Source organism: Typopeltis vanoorti, chromosome 8 (genome assembly GCF_054136105.1).
Source record: "Typopeltis vanoorti isolate ZY-2024b chromosome 8, IOZ_Tvanoo_1.0, whole genome shotgun sequence".
NCBI lineage: Eukaryota > Metazoa > Arthropoda > Arachnida > Uropygi > Thelyphonidae > Typopeltis > Typopeltis vanoorti.
Genome location: NC_143556.1, coordinates 132,495,106 through 132,511,934, shown reverse-complemented (window position 1 = coordinate 132,511,934; position 16,829 = coordinate 132,495,106). Strand labels below are relative to the sequence as shown.

Sequence of the window (16,829 nt, the reverse complement as noted above, 5' to 3'; positions counted from 1 at the left end):
AATTATATTGTTTAATCCTTTATCCAAGTGTAAGCAAAGCATTTTAAATATACAAAGTATTTTAATAATAAAATGTTAAACACCTTTTCAGTACTTATATATGAGAAATATATGGCTTCTGCATTACTTCAACCTTTGTATGTCTTCTGGATCTGGCTCTTATTGATGAGACCTCTATAAAGATCCAAACTATCTAGGTAGTGGTCCTTCTCATAATGCATAACATTATACATACCTGATTTATGGAATACTAAGGCAATTAATGTGATGTCACCAGTGCTGGCTCATGGCACCCCTAGGTCAGTTTGTGGCACCCCTAGGCCAGTTTTATCAATGCATTGTATGACAAGATAGGCATCATAAATTCTTTATTGTTAAAAGCAGTTTATAGTTATTGCCAAAAAAGTGTGTATAGAGCATTTTGGGGGACACTGCTCGTACCACCAATGCTTCAACTCTCTGCCCTCTTTAATACTATTACTTTTTTTTTTATGAGATTGGCACCCTAAAGCCATTTCGTCCCTAGGCCAGTGCCTCTTGTGCCTAAGCCTAGAGCCAACCCTGAATGTCACTATCCTCTATATACAAGTAGCCAGGTGAAGAATTTATTTCACAGGCAAACTTTGTTTGCTTACACTTTTTGTTTGCCTGGTGATGAATTTCACATGCAAACTTTGTTTGCTTACTTGGATAAAGGATTAAACAAGAATATAATCTATTGGCATCTTTAATTTAATTGGACATTAATTACCCACCCAACTGTTGTTATTTCTGCCACAAGACTTTCCTCAGATCCCTTTCAGCATTCTTTTTCATCTTCCAGGTACTTGTGTAGCGTAATGCTTTTATTTTCCTTATTCTTTCTTAAAGTACAAAGTCTGTATGTACATCTAGCCATTGTCACATTGAATCTACTTAATCAAATACAGCCATAAACTTATTGTATGATTACATTTTTTGATTATTGAGTATGTGGATAATAACTATGATACCATTGCAATACTGTTTTTAAAGCAATTAGAAACCTGAAATTTGGAGAAAGGCAGAGTAAATTCAAAATGAAATGCTAAAATAGAGAGATATAAATATTTTACAGTGGCTTGCATAATACAGAATTCTTGAACAAGTAGTCATATTCCAGATACTTGGGAATAGAGCAGTAATTTTCCTTAATGTAGTTATTCCTTAGTAACTTTACAACTTCTCTTTCTCTCATCTTGCATGCTTGCTACTCTGCCCAGTCTGTATCACCCTTCCCCCATAGTTTTCATTACCCATAATGATACTTCCTTGCATCCATAAGGTTTATTCCTGTGCAGTCATTAACAATACTCCCCTGCTTCTTATCTTGTCTTTTATCCCTGAATTAATCCATCATATTTTATTCTTGTAATAATATATTCCTCTGGCAGCCAGGTTACGCCAATGCCTATAATTTATGGTCTCACTATAACTACTATATAAAAACCTCCTCTCATCTTTATTCATGATGCTTATGTTGTTAGTGATGGCAATAGCCAATTACTGGGGGGGGGGGGGGTTGAGGGAACTCTCATCACTAGTTTAAATTGGAAGTCAGAGTTGATTCTTGAACCAAATTGTCTACAATATTTCCCTAGTTTTCACTTTTTGTTCTAAAAAATCTAATCATGCTTTTTTTATATATCAGTGTTTGCATTTTATTCAGAAAATAAAAAAGCAACAACTTCACTAGTTGATTTTTTAGTTTTTCACTAGTTTATTTTAATAATCATTAAAATAAAATGGTTGTGTTGTTTTAAATTACATTGCAGGACATGTGAATTGTGTTTATCTCAGTTCTACTTTTGTGGAACTGACATGAACACTGAGGGCCATCAACCTCTGCACAGTATAGAAAAAATATTATTACATTAACTAACCTGAGGTTCAGGATACTGTTAAATTCTTATATGGGCATCTGAGTGGAGTTCTAAGATTCATTGTAGGAAGGCTACACATTATATTCACACATTACCTCTCCCTTTTAAACACATTCACTAACAAAGCCCTCGTGGCTGCCCTCTATGAAACCATCTCACTCCAGGTGAAAAATTAATCCTTCTTCTAATAAAAATAATAATAATCAGAAGAAAATCATTTTTATATAGACATCTCCATGGAGTCTCAAGTGGAGGGAAGTCCACACTAACTGTTACTCACATAATTCCTTCACATCGCTTCTTAAACTCATTCACCCTTTAAAGCAAAAAAATCTAGATTTCATGCCCAATCTTCCAAGGATAATCCCCCTTGTTCTTTCTCCTCTTGTACTGAACAATTTCTTCTGCATCAGTCCTGTAAAAGCCCTTTTAATAACTTGTGTTGGCCATATTACCTCTTTTCTTCTAATCCAGATATTATAACTCACAGACCTTAATTCTGTTCTCACACAGAATTACATGCCACCATCTTAGTTGACTCCAAATTGACCTCTCCATCTCCATACCACTCTACCACGTTCTCATTTCCAAGAAAGCTAGGAATCAAATCTGGATGCAGCAGTTCAAATGTAACCATATCAGAGTCTTATAAAGATGGATAATAATCTTCCTATTTCTACTTGGTGCATGCAGTCCAAATGATTCTTTGAGCTATTTAGCCTGTTTTTCCGGTATGCTGCTTCTGAAATTAAACTCCATTCACCGTCACTCTTAAATTCTTAGCACGTCAATTTTCTGCTATCCATTTATCAAATCTGTAAACTTTTCATCTAGTAGAGTGCATAACCCTACATGCAGTCTGACTGAATTGGCACTCATTATTCTTGCCTACATTGTCAGTCTGTTTAAATCTTTCTGTATCATTTTGTAGAATTTATGTATCACCTTTATTAACCATTTGTCCTTCCTAGTTTTGCATCATTAGAATACAAACTGGATATTCTGCCTGAAATCATTTCTTTGAAATCTAAATCTCATGCCTTTGCATGAGAATTGCATTGCATGATATTCCCTTGTACTCTTCACTCCTGCAGTTTCTCTGGCAATCAAGGGGGGATATAATATAATATAATAGATAATCTTATATCTATCTATCCATCCATTGCTACTCTCATCAAAGTCTTACCTACTTCACAGCCAATGGCTGCATGATGGTAGAATTTCTGATGGTAGATAAAATTTCTGTATCACCTTTAACCATTTGTCCTGCCTAGTTTTGCATCATTAGAATACAAACTGGATATTCTGCCTGAAATCATTTCTTTGAAATCTAAATCTCATGCCTTTGCATGAGATTTGAATTGCATGATATTCTCTTGTACTCTTCACTCCTGCAGTTTCTCTGCAATCAAGAGGGGAACATAATATAATAGATAATCTTATATCTATCTATCCATCCATTGCTACTCTCATCAAAGACTTGTCAACTTCACAGACAATAGCTGAATGATGGTCACTCTTTAAAGCTAAAGTTAAGGTATTTACTCAAAAGTATAGCCACCAGAGAAATCTGAACAGGCATTAAACTTGATGCCAACCGTAGCAGCAGCAACAACAACAACAGCAATTAGCTCTTAGGAATATGAATCCCTAGAACACTTCTCCACAACATACTTTATTGATTTAAAAAATGCCAACAAGAATCCACCAGCATTTCTGCTATAACAGAAGATATGGAAACATTGTAGAAGATCATAATGAAATCCCCCTCTGTATCCCACAGTACTACATGAATATATATACAAAACCAATGCAACATTCATCCATGCCACTAATAAAATCCTATCTAATGTGAAAAAAAAACTCAACTATGATGCATCATAAAAAAGAGCTTCTCATTATGCTACATGATTTAAAGCCTCCTTTATGGCAGTGTCATTATGCTTATTCCAAAGAAAGGTGACCTTGCAAAACTAAGAAACTGGTGACTTATCTCTATTATAAATACTGAATGTAAGATAATATCAAAACCTATTGCCAATAGAATCAAGCCTGCTGTGAACACAAAAATAGATAGACATCAGAGCTACTCCATCTCAGGATGATCTATCTATGAAAACCTCCACCTCATAAGGGATCTGATAAGCATAGCTAATAAAAATAGTGAAACAATGGGTCTTGTAATACTGGATCAAGAAAAAGGTTTGACTGCATTGAATGTTCTTACCTATTCAGCTGCTTTGTGAAAGCCTTAGGTTTTGGCCTGGGCATCATTCAAGTATTATTATTGTTCTTTATTATTATTATTATTATTCGTGACACCTCCAAGGAGTCCGAAGACTCATCGTGGGAGGACACCTACAACTGTCTCATCTACTACACCGAAGCTCTACTATGAATCATCTCCATCAACGCCATCTACCACCCACCTCCACCACTACCACAACTAGTATTTTTTGTCTGTAAATTGCATGTGTTCTGAAGGGCCGATTTGTCTGTATGCGGGATGAAAAACCTGAGTTTCCGGGAGAAAAAATCCTGCTACCTCCGTATGAGATCTCCGATCTCATACGGAGGTAGCAGGATTTTTTAAGACACTATATGTTAATGCCTACTTCTACATGAAGATAACAAGAGTCTCACTATATCTATACCATACAGCAGAGGTAATAAACAAAGTTGTTCTCTTTCTGGTCCCCTTTACACTATTGCTATAGAACCCGTTCTGTGTTGAGTAAATATGTTAAGCCAAGCTATTCTAATTTCCCTTACCAAGCCTTCTAATCTCCCTTACCAGGCTTTCCATGATGTGGATTTCTATAACATGGAAACAGCATACTAGAATATCAAACAGCCTCAGAGGTCAACCTAAATATGCAGAAATCCACAGGAATGTGGTGTGGCAAATGGAGAAGCTGAACCAATGGCTCTCTGTCTAGCCACTGTTAGGATTTCTATTAGGAATATGCCCTCTTATGTGGATAAGAACTTATGAAACATTTCAAGCAAGTATACCAGGAAAGCAGACAGTAGTATGAGCTCTCACACTTTCTCTCTAATGGAGCCTCTGCCTTCCTTCATCATCATTAGTGTTCTGTCTCTTGACAGGTTCAACAGTATCTCAGCAAATTCTCTTCCTCCAATTTCCTCTATCTCATGCCTTCAATTCAAGACTCCTTCATTTCTTGATATTCTCTTGTGTCCATTATATCATCAAGCATCATTATTCGTCTCCTTACTCTTGGTCGCTTTCCTTTAATTTTCCCTTCTATCATTCTTTACAGTAGGCTGTCTCCTCTTAATACACCCTTTCCTTCATGCTTACATGGTGATAAGAATACATCATGAAAATTATGGAAACAACTACCGTGCTAGAATAAAACTTTAGCTTAACATTAACCAAAATAAACACTTGACGTTTCACCGGTCACATTAAGGTCATCATCTGGAGTGTGTGTATGTATATATATATTAATGTTCATTATTTACTCAGTAGAACTGTATATAAAAAAGGAAATAAAATGACTTTATACCGAGAATGACAAATTTATTTTTAAGATACAACTAGTTTCGTTGAAATACAACTTCTTCAGGTATCATTGGTAAAGAGTAAAATAAAAATAACAGACACATGAAAAATACATTAACAGAACTAGTATAAAACAAGTACATTTAAAAGGAATGCGTGCTGGTGTTTCAACTGAAGTTGATTACGTGCATGAGCTGGTATTATTGGACAGTGGCAATGTGTGCATCAGAAATATTATAGCTAAGGCTGTTATTAATATGAGATGAATCAAGTGATATTTCTTTAGATTCAATTATTCTTCTTTCCTTTTATATATATATATATATATATATATATATATATAAAAAGAAACAAACTGCACTACTATCCACATAGCATGCTAAAGTTACTGACCAACCGTTACAACTATATCTATTAGGTTACAAAATTAAATTAAGCTGGAGAGCAACACGTTTACAAAAAAGGAAAAAAATTAATAAATAATAAAAAAAATTACTTATATTAGTATACATATAAATTACAACCCAAACTGGTATGGAGATAGTGGCCAATAAAAGCTGAAAAATTGCTAAAAAAAAAGTCCTAACATCAGGGTTTGCTGGAAACTAAGTGGACTGAATGTGTGCCATCCAAATTCTTGGGATTTTTATGCCACTATTATTGTTAAGATTGGGGTGGTTAACCAAACTTTCACAGGTATTTTTAAATTTCCGTTCATACCAGGTTTTTGTATGATTTAACGAGCATGTACTTTACCAATCAATTTGGTGCAGGGTGTTAAGAGTGTGATCTGAGAGGCCTGTTTCACCAAAATTGTTAATTTTAATGTGTTTTTTTGTGCTCTTTTTTTATGGATAGGGATTGTACGTCCAGTTTCCCCAGTATAAGGTAAGTTACGGGTGCAATAGATGCAATAAACTCCAGGATGTGCCAATGGTGGTGGTGGTGGGAGGGGGGGATGATCCTTAGAGGATGACTTTAATGTGAAGGTCAAAACATTGAGTGTTTATTTTGGTTTATATTAAACTAAATTTTTACTGTAACACGGCAGTTGTTTCCATAATTTTCATGATGCCTCTTAATACATGTCCTATCCAATTATACTTTCTTTGTCTTATAGTCTTTAGTAAATTCCTTTCTTCTTCAACTCTTTGTAATACTTCATTGGTAATTTTTTCAGTCCAATTTATTTTCTCGATTCTTCTCCATAACCATATTGCAAATGCCTCCAACATTTTAGCTTATTTCTTCCCAATTGTCCATTTTTCCAACCCATATAGTTATACTCCATATGTAACACTTAATAAGACTGTTCTTTAAATTTTTATTCATTTTATTAATAAACAAATTTTTCTTGTATAAATTGCATATTTTCTTTTGTTAATTCTTTCTTTTATTTCCATGTCATTTTCCATTTTCTTGTATTATACTACTAAGATATTTATTATATAGTCTCACTTGTTCTACATTTTCTCCATTCATCATCACCTTAACACTTCCTGGTTTCCTGGAGATTCTCATCATTTTTGTTTTCTTTGTGTTAATTTTCATACCATATTTTTTGCATATACTTTCAAATTTTTTCATTAGATACTGTAGTTAATCTTCAGTTCTAGCTAATATTGCTTGATCATCTGCAAATCTAATAGTTTGTATTGTTCTTCCTCCAATAGTAATTCCTCTTTTCTTTTCATCGAATGCTTCTTTTATCATTTCTTCTACAAATATATTGAAGAGTGTCGGTGACAGGCAGCATCCTTGTCTTACACCTCTACAATCACACAATTTTTAGTTTTTCCTACTTTTGTCTTTATTATGGCAGTCTGGTTCATATATATAATTCAGTTATTAAACTACAGTCTCTCCAATCTAATCCTACTTTGCATAACACTTCCATCAGCTTTTCTCATTTCACTATGTCAAACACTTTTTCAAGGTTGATGAAACATAAATTTCTTTATTTACTTCTATATTCTTTTTGCATATGGTCCTCATTACTCCAATTGCATCTTGAGTGCCTCTGTCTTTTCTAAATGCAAACTGATCACCCCCCAGAAAATACTCCACTCTATTATACAGTTGTCGATTTAATATTCTTAGCAGTACTTTAGAGGCATGTGAGAGTATGCTTATAGTTATATAGTCACTGCGCTTAATAGGATTGTTTTTCTTTTCAACTGGTATATAAATACTCTCTGTAAAAATCTTTAGGCCATTCTTCTGTTTTGTAAATGAGGTTGCATAATTTCTATGTTTCTGTTATACCTTTGTCCTCCAGTTGTTTTAGGATTTCACTAGGTATTCCATACTAGTGAAATCCGTCTTTCTGCTTTTTAATTCCTTAATTGCTGCTTCTACTTTTCTCTTTAGTATTTCAGGACCTCTATCTTCTGTTGATATTTCACTTTGCTCTTCTAATTCAATTTTCTGTGGTCTTTCATTTTTTGCATAAAGTTCTTCGATGTATTCCTTCCATCTTTCACCTTGTATTTCAATATCATAAATTAATTTTCTTGCTTATCTTCTAATGGCTGATTTCTTATGCTTTTTTTTTTTTGTAATATTTGTAAGTTCTTTTCCTTTTTCAAGCATTTTATCACACCATCCCCTTTTATCCATTTCTTTGATTATTTTACATTCTTCTTTTAACCATTCCTCTCTTGCTTTATCAGTTTCTCTTCTTATCATCTCATTTGTAATCCATTGCTTCTTAATTCTTTTCCCTTCCACAAAACCTATCTCTTCAGCAGCTGTTTCACATATCAAGTTTTTTAGTTGATTCCATTTTGCATTAGCATCAATAGTCTCTTCTGATATATCTTCTTTGTTTCTTATTTTATTCTCCAATTCTTCTCAGAATTTATTACCAGCATCATATCTTTTGAGTTTTTTTAGGTTCCACCTTTTCTTGCTTTTACCTCTGTTTAGTTTCTGAAATCGTATTCTTAATTCCATAACAAGTAAATTATGGTCTGAGTCAATATCAGCTCCTAAATATGTTAATATCCATTTTACACTATTTCTATACATGTTTTGTATTAAATATAATCAATCTAGTATCTTGCGATATTTTCTGGCATTTTCATATATATCTTCTTTTCTTTGGAAGTTTGAACCAAGTATTACCAATAATTAGTTTGTGTCTTTTACAAAACTATAAGTCTTTCGCTTCTCTCATTCCTTTCTCTAAGACCATATTTTCCTGTTATTCCCTTCTCTATCTTTTCACCTACCATTGCATTCCAGTCTCCCATCCAGATGGTACATACACCTTTTAGTTCTGTCTTCTTCCATTATCTCTTCTATTTGATTATATATCTTTTCTACTTCATTTTCATCATGGTCACTTGTGGGCATATGTATCTGTATAATCATTATGCCCATGGGCATTTCTTTCACTTTAATCATAATCACCTTGTTACTTTTATATATTATTTTTTCTTCTCAATTTTTAACCTTTTCATTCAACACAAATGCTACTCCATTTTTTCCTCGTGTTCTACAGGAATATATAATTTTATAACCATCGCTTTCAAAATCTCCTATATCTTCCCATCTAACTTCACTTATATCAACCACATCCAATTTATTTCTCTCCATTTCTTTCTTCAATGTTTCTAATTTACCAGCTCTCAACATTGTTCTTACATTCCAAGTTGCCACTCTTATAGTTCTTATCCTATTCTCTCCTGGATATCTTATTTTATTCCTATTTTCCTCAATACTTGGGATCCCATCCTCATTGTCCTTATGGCAGTTTCGTAGGGTAACAACCTGAGAAGCCGCATTTCTTCTCCTTCCGTGCACGACATCCATTGTTTGCCGATAGACCCTGTTTTTGCCATTTGTGGAAACTAAATTTGCTGAGTTTACCATATTTCATGGAAATAATACTGAGGTAGTTTTCCTTTGCCTTCCTCAGGAAACCATTATGGTATGGTCTCAAACATGGGAGATTATCAGACTCCCACTTTTTAGAACAGGCTACTCCTCTCACTACTAAAGGTAGAAAATGAAGTAAATAGGAAAGATTCACCCCTAACCCTCGAAGGATTGCTAGGGGTGAAGGAGCAAGAAGAAAAGAAAAATATATAAAGAAAGAAGAGTAGGGACCAGTCTACAGATAATATTTTCAGACGTATATTACATGAAGTAAGGCATGGTCCAGCATCAGGTACCTTGGGTTTGCCACTCCCATACTCACTAGAGTAAGCCCTTGAGGAACTGCCTTCATTATGAGAGTAATAATTATCAGTCAAATTTCTGCCAGTGTCCCTTTGGCATACATTAAAAATTTTAGCCCTTCTAGAACACTTCATCAAGAAAATACAATCAATAATGTCATGTGAAAAATGGAGAAGCCAAATCAATGGCTTGATGTCTGGTAGTAATACAAACTCTCTCTCTCTCTCCCTCCCTCCCTCCCTCCCTCTAATGGAGCCTTTGCCTTCGTTACAGGGAGATTAATAATTATCAGTCAAATTGTTGCCGGTGTTCCATTGGTATACATTAAAAATTTTAGCTCTCTAGAACACTTCATCAAAAAAAAAATACAACCAGAAATCTGCTTTATATGGAACAAAACCACCTGCTTTCCTACAACAAAGTCTGTCTTTCACATTCTGTTTTCCATAAACAGTGAACATCATGAAATGTAACATAAACAGACTGTGGAATACATCTCTTCTGCCATCAGAGGTCCTTCTTTCTACACTGTCGTAAGAATGAGAACAGCACATGTGATGACACAACTGACCACCTTTTATAGAGATTTTCTTCAAAGGTGGAAATTCCTAGACCTATGACATGCATTAAAAACAATCTTACTTCTTGAAACACTCAAGGATCCTCTCTTCAACAAATGATAAGAAATGCCACTACAAACAAGCAGCTCTCCTTTCCTGCATGAAATTGTCATGGTGTGGGAGTTGTAGGAGACATCCTATCCATAAATCTCACATGGCATTTACCCCAGTCTCTAACAACACTGGAATATGAGAGTCTAGCATGGACATCATTCCAATCAGCATTTCAGTTGGCAATGCCAGAAATCACATCTGAAGCAGACTTTCAGCAACCACCAGCAGAAGACTTGATACTTACATACATCTTGCAACACCAATGCAGGTATGGTGGTATTCAACTCATCCAACATTCATAAAGTGTATGCGACCTTAATCCAATGGACACAGCAAATATCTTCATATGCAGCGGAACAATTTTACCTTCTTTCTACTCCCTTCGAACCTGTGCTGTTGTAAGACTTATTAAACAGGCTGCTGCTGCCAATTCTTTTGAACATTCCCTTAAGATGCATGGTAACATGTCATGAAATCCTATCACCTTATTGACGTCAAGGTTATTTATTTCCTCAGATACCTCCCGCTCAAAGTAAGCCATCCTCTCCTATGTCCTCTACAGTAAGTTCCTCATGATTCCACCCTCATCGGGATAAAACATCCTTATAAATTGATCACTGAACACCTCAACTATAGCTTCTGCAATTGTTACCATTCTCCACTTTCATCCATTAACTTATCTTCTCCCTTCACGTAGCTTCCTCAGTGAGAGGGTGCAACACCATGTCCTTCCAGTTCTCTCTGGGTGGCTTTCCTTTTTGTTTCTGAATAGCCATGTCAACCTGTCCATGATCTTCTATTTTCAAGCCATTTCCTTTGTTTTTTACCTCTTGATCCTTTTCCCCTAATTTTTCCTTCTAAAACTGTTAGTATCCTTCATCTAACCATGATCATTCTTCCTTCTATTTGCCAAATATCTAAAAAAAAAAAAAAAAAAAAAAAAAAAAACCCACTCTCTAGTGTTTTTCTTTGCCTGATTTGCCAATTTCTGCTTATACTCTACTTTTGTTTTTCTTACTAACTGATTACTATCCTGGCTTCATGTAACTGATTATTACCATTATTCATCTTGTACCTCCTCGAAAGTACTTTCTTTTTCCAGATTTCATGCTTAAGCTCCACATTCGTCCATTTTCCAGCTACCTCAATCATCCTTTTGGCCTTCGGAATATATTTGCACACTGATGTATTTCTTTGTTAGTTCCTAAGCAGCCTTCATTTCCTTACCGCCCAACTCTTCATTCCATTCTATAGCTCCAAGCTGTTTCCTAAGCTTGTTATAATCACTGGCTTTATAATTCCACATATATTCTCACTCACAGAAGTCTGCATATTACTAGTCGCAATGCAGGTGATCACTTCCTTACCACTCTAACCAGCTGGAGAAAAGTGTGAAACCCCTCTCACAATTACATCCTCTGATGAAATGATCAGATCTAAAACTCTTGTGTGCCCTCCTTTATGTGCTGCCTGAGATAGTTATCTCTCCAGAATTCGAGAAATTAATTTTCCTTATTCCCAAATGCTATCTCTTCATTCCTATCTATACTGTCATAATTAAAATCACCCATAATTAGTACTCTTCCTTTGTTCACTAATCCATATTGATTATACATTTCTTCATCACCATCCTCCACATTCCCTGGCCTGTAGCAACATCCAACTAAATATGTCTTCCTGTCAACCTCCACGTTACACCACACTGCCTCATAACCATTGCCAATATTTCCCTCTTTCATGTCTATTTCCCTCTTTCATTGCCGACCTGGTTGGTCGAGTGGTTAGCGTATCCGCTCTCCAGCCAAAAGGCTGTGGGTTCGAATCCCACAGCCTTTTGGCTGTGGAATTTTCACAGACAATCACAAACATCCATGCTGTGGGCATGGATGTTTGTGATTGTCTGTGAAAATACTAGCGGTGGTGGTCGGCTGTAGATGGCGTTGGTGTAGATGATGAAAGTAGAGCAGTTCGTTGTAGTTGGATTGAGTGGTGGAGACGGAGAGTTGTGGAGTAGGTGCCCTCCCTCGATGAGTCTTTGGACTCCTTGGAGGTGTCATGTAATAATAATAATAATAATTATTATTATTATTATTATTACGGGCAACTCCAAGGAGTCCTTAGACTCATCAAGAGAGGCCCTAAAATCATATCAAGAACAACTATTCAACATACACACAGTATCTATCATACTTTGTCTTGAACTCATTCACAGTCATGGCACCCACAACAGACTCTGACAGCTTATTCCACTCATTCACCACTCTCCAAGTGGTGAATGAGTGGAAAAAACCTAGTTCTAACACCCTTTCTAACACACTCTTGCCCAGTTTCCATGGATGGTCCTTAGTCCTCCCACCACCAGTTCTGTTCTGAAAACTATCCTCTGAATTAATCTTATAGAAACCCTTCAGTAATTTGAATGTCTCAATCATATTACCTCTTTTCTGCCTATCAACCAATTTCTGCAACCTATAAATCTTCAAAGTGTTCTCATAAGGTTCATTCCATAGACCTGCTATCATCTTGGTCACTCTTCTCTGGATCATCTCCACCACCTCTCCATGAAGAAGAAACCCTGGTGCCCAAATTTTAGCACAGTAGTCTAGGTGGGGTCTTATCAAGGCTAGATATAGAGGAACAATAACTTGCTTGTCTCTGCTCGTCAAAGTATTCTTCAGTAACCAAGTGATTTGATGAGCTGATTTAGCCACTTTTGCAATGTGCCACCTAAATTTCAACTCCATATCCACCAACACTCCCAAATCCCCTGCCTTATGAATCTCCTGGAGTTCAGTTCCACCAATGTGGTATACTGCTGCTAATTTTTTCACCCCAAAATGCATAACCTTACACTTTGCCACATTAAATTGACATTCATTCCTTAGCCCAGTCCTCCAATCTATCCAAATCATCCTGCAAAATTTTGACCTCATGTGCATTCACTATTGTTCTACCCAACTTTGCATCATCAGCAAACAAATGAACAGTTCCTCTCAAATCCTTTCCTATATCATTAATGAACAAATTAAATAGTAGTGGTTCAAGAACAGAATCCTGTGGCACCCCACTAGTCACAGGCCGTCTTTTGGACTCTACTCCTGAATAAGCTACTCTCTGATATCTCTCCATCAACCACCCTCCTATCCATCTCACCATCTCTATATCCATCCCCATATGCTGCATTTTACTGACTAGAATTCCATGTGATATCCTGTCAAAGGCCTTATCCATTTCAGCCGTCACTGTGTTTTAAAACGTGAGCAAGTTACTGAGGCATGATCTAATCTTCACAAAACCATGCTGTCCCCCATAGAGTATCCCATTTTCATCTATCCATTCCTGTATTTTTCTCTTGACTACTTTCTCCAAAACCTTGACAATGACTCCTGATATGCTGATCGGTTGGTAATTTGCAACAGCAGTCTTGGAACCTCCTTTATGCAGTGGAACTATTTTTCCCTCTTTCCACCTCCTCGGGAATAACCCAGACTCAAGACTTAAATTAAACAAAATGTCAAGGGCACTGATAATTCTTTAGCTGCTTCACATAAGACCCGAGCTGCTATACCATCCAATACCACAGATGTATTCACATTAAGGTTTTGTAATATGCTATTCACCTCAATTCCCGTATAAGCTATTGGTTCCTTCATTCCTACAATATCATCACCTGGATGATATATTATTGCAGAGTGCTTGCTCAGTAATTCCACTATATCAACTGATTCAGTTACCTCTCTACCATCGGCATTCCTTAAAATCATTCTGCCGTATACATTTTTTCTTTTACTTGCAGCATATCGAAAAAACTGTTTGGTATTCTCTTTAGCTTCCGTGGCTAATTTCCTTTCATAATCTTCTTTTGCTTTTCTTACCACACTCGTTACCCTTCTGGCTTGTGCTTTATACTGTTCGTCGCCTGCAGGTCACCTTTCTCCTTAACTTCCCTTCACAGTTGTTTATTGTTTTGCAGCTCAAACTTAATGGTGTTATTTATCCATTTAACCCCTACTTGATTTATATATCCAGACTCTAAGTATACAGTCAGCCATTACCTCCTTCAAATGCTCCTTTACTGCTTCCCATGCACTATCAACCTCCAGCCCTTGCAGTTTTACATGCCATGGCACTGAACCAAGCAATCTGCTAAGCTTGCCATACTTACCAGCTCGGCAATTCCACATGCACCCTGTCTTAATTGAAAATTCCACACATTTAGCCACATCCCTTATGATCACTCTCACCAATTGGTGGCAATGTGGTTGATATTCAATACAGTCAAATTCTCAGATGCAATTACTGGGTCAAGCACTCTCTGACCTCTAGTATTTTCCATTATATGCTGTCGCAGATAGTTATCCTTTAATAACTGCATAAAATCCAATTCCTTCCTCCCATGTCTCTTCACCTCCTTCCAATCAATGTTACCATAGTTGAAATCCCCCATAATAATTACCCTATTCCATCACCTGGTCTACAGCAGCACCCAACTGTATATTTTGTTCTGCTAGTCTCAATCTCACACCAGATAGCCTCGAATGTGCTCTTTTCACTATCCTGCAGTTCAACTTCTATTCTCCTTGGCTGCAGTTCATCAGCTATCATCAATAATACTCGTCCCCCCATTTTTTCTCTCTGTCCCTCCTAAACACACTATACCCTTCACATTCTATGCCACTAGCTATATCATCTTCTGTCAGCCATGTCTCACTAATGTCAATAACCTGAGGCCAGGATGAGCCAACCAAGGCCAAAATTTCTTCCTTCTTGTTCTTAATACTCCTGGAATTAGTTTACATGAAGTGCAGAAGCCCATTAGTCCCACCCCTATCTTGATGCCTTATACCAGCGGTGTAGCTGGGGGGGGGGGGGAGGTCTGCCCCGGGCAGCACTTTGAACCTTTTTACACTTTTACAGTTAATTCTAATATACAGTCTCGAGAACTCATATCCAAATATTGTAATACTGCTGTGAATTTTCCTCACGATTGATGTAAGTGTTGCTAGTTGTGAGAGGAGTTTTTCTAAATAAAATTGATTAAGAATTACCTACATTACTATGAAATAGACTTCAGCAATGTTATTGATGATTTTGCTACCACAAAAGCAAGAAATATAACGATTTAGGATGTTGAAATTAAAGTTTTACTTAAAAAATAAACATAGCGTTTTAATTTATTCCCCTATACATCATTTTGACTTTTTGTAGTAATTTTGGTGTGTATTGAGAGGGGCGGCTAAAGCTCTAGCTACGCCACTGCCTTATACTAACTATCCCATTCTGATTTGTTGCCCTTCATACTAGCACGGGTATATTATACACATTCTGACACTCAACTGCCTCACTGATGTCTGCATACTCTCCCCCCCCCCCCAAATAGCTCTAGTTTCCCTGATTCTGCACATCCACTTTCACTTCATTCAGCAACACTTTTTCCAGTCTCCACACACTAAATCCGTTCAGACGCAAACCATCCATCTTGTATAAGTCCTTTTGCCCATCAAACTCACTCCACAAGTCCACAAACTCCACACCACTCCTCCTTCATAACCTGTGCATAGAGTCATTTGCAATTATGGCCCTCCTTCTCAACTCTTCTCTGTCATACCGTGGCAACAGACTCACTATCTTAACTCTCTCACTCTTTTCTTTTGCTACCTCTAGTAATTCCTTCAAGTTCTCTCTCATAGCAAATTTTTCACCTTTGAAATCATTTGTTCCTGCTACTACTATCATTTCTTTCACCCTCTGCTTTTGCGCTCTAATAGCCTCACATAATAATGTCTACCTTATGTGGACATAATTCCCCTGCTATCATCATCAGCACTCCCTCCCCCTTCTTGTCCTTTCTATCTTCATGAATGTTTCTATTTCCATTAGAATATCATCTTCATTCAACCATGTTTCGCTTATTCCAATGAGTTGGGGATTCGAATAAATTGTCAAGTCCTAGGTATGTATAATGTCTAAAGTAGTGTTAGCTCTAGGGTCAGTTTAGTTGGGTTAAAAAAAATCTGTGTTTCCAAAGGAAAAATCCTGTTTGCCTATTACCAAAGATTTATTAACTAGGGAAATAGCTGAATAGAGGTCTAGAAAAAATTCCTCTGGTCAGTGATAATGTTTCTTTCTTCAGGGACTATGTTGCTTGAGTTTAGCTCTATGGAAGCAGATACCATTTTAACAGAACCACACAGGCATTCTAGAAGAAATGATCAATTCATGATATGCTTTTTATCTATCTTTTGCTTTTCTTGACATCTTTTACATTTTTTGAATTTGCTCTTCCTCTTTTGTTACAAGTTAATTTTTTTTAAATTTAAATTATTATTTGAATTGTTTAAAATCGAAATAAAATAATGAACTTATCCTTGAGTAGTTCACATCAAATCTAAATAAAATACAAAGCATGCACTTGAATAATTCAGTCCAAAGCTAAATAGATGTATGCATCTTTGCATCATTAGTGTGATTTATTTTTCCCCAATTGTTATTTTAATTTAAAGTATACAGCAAAAGAGCAATGCAAATGGAAGTACATAT

At 36.2% G+C, this 16,829-nt stretch overlaps 1 protein-coding gene across 10 annotated transcripts in view; it reads left to right on the top strand.

The window, feature by feature from the left end:
• The window catches only part of LOC150104358 (intermembrane lipid transfer protein VPS13A-like), a 2,072,875-nt gene that overhangs the window by 739,683 nt on the left and 1,316,363 nt on the right, over positions 1-16,829 (top strand). The window lies entirely within an intron of this gene.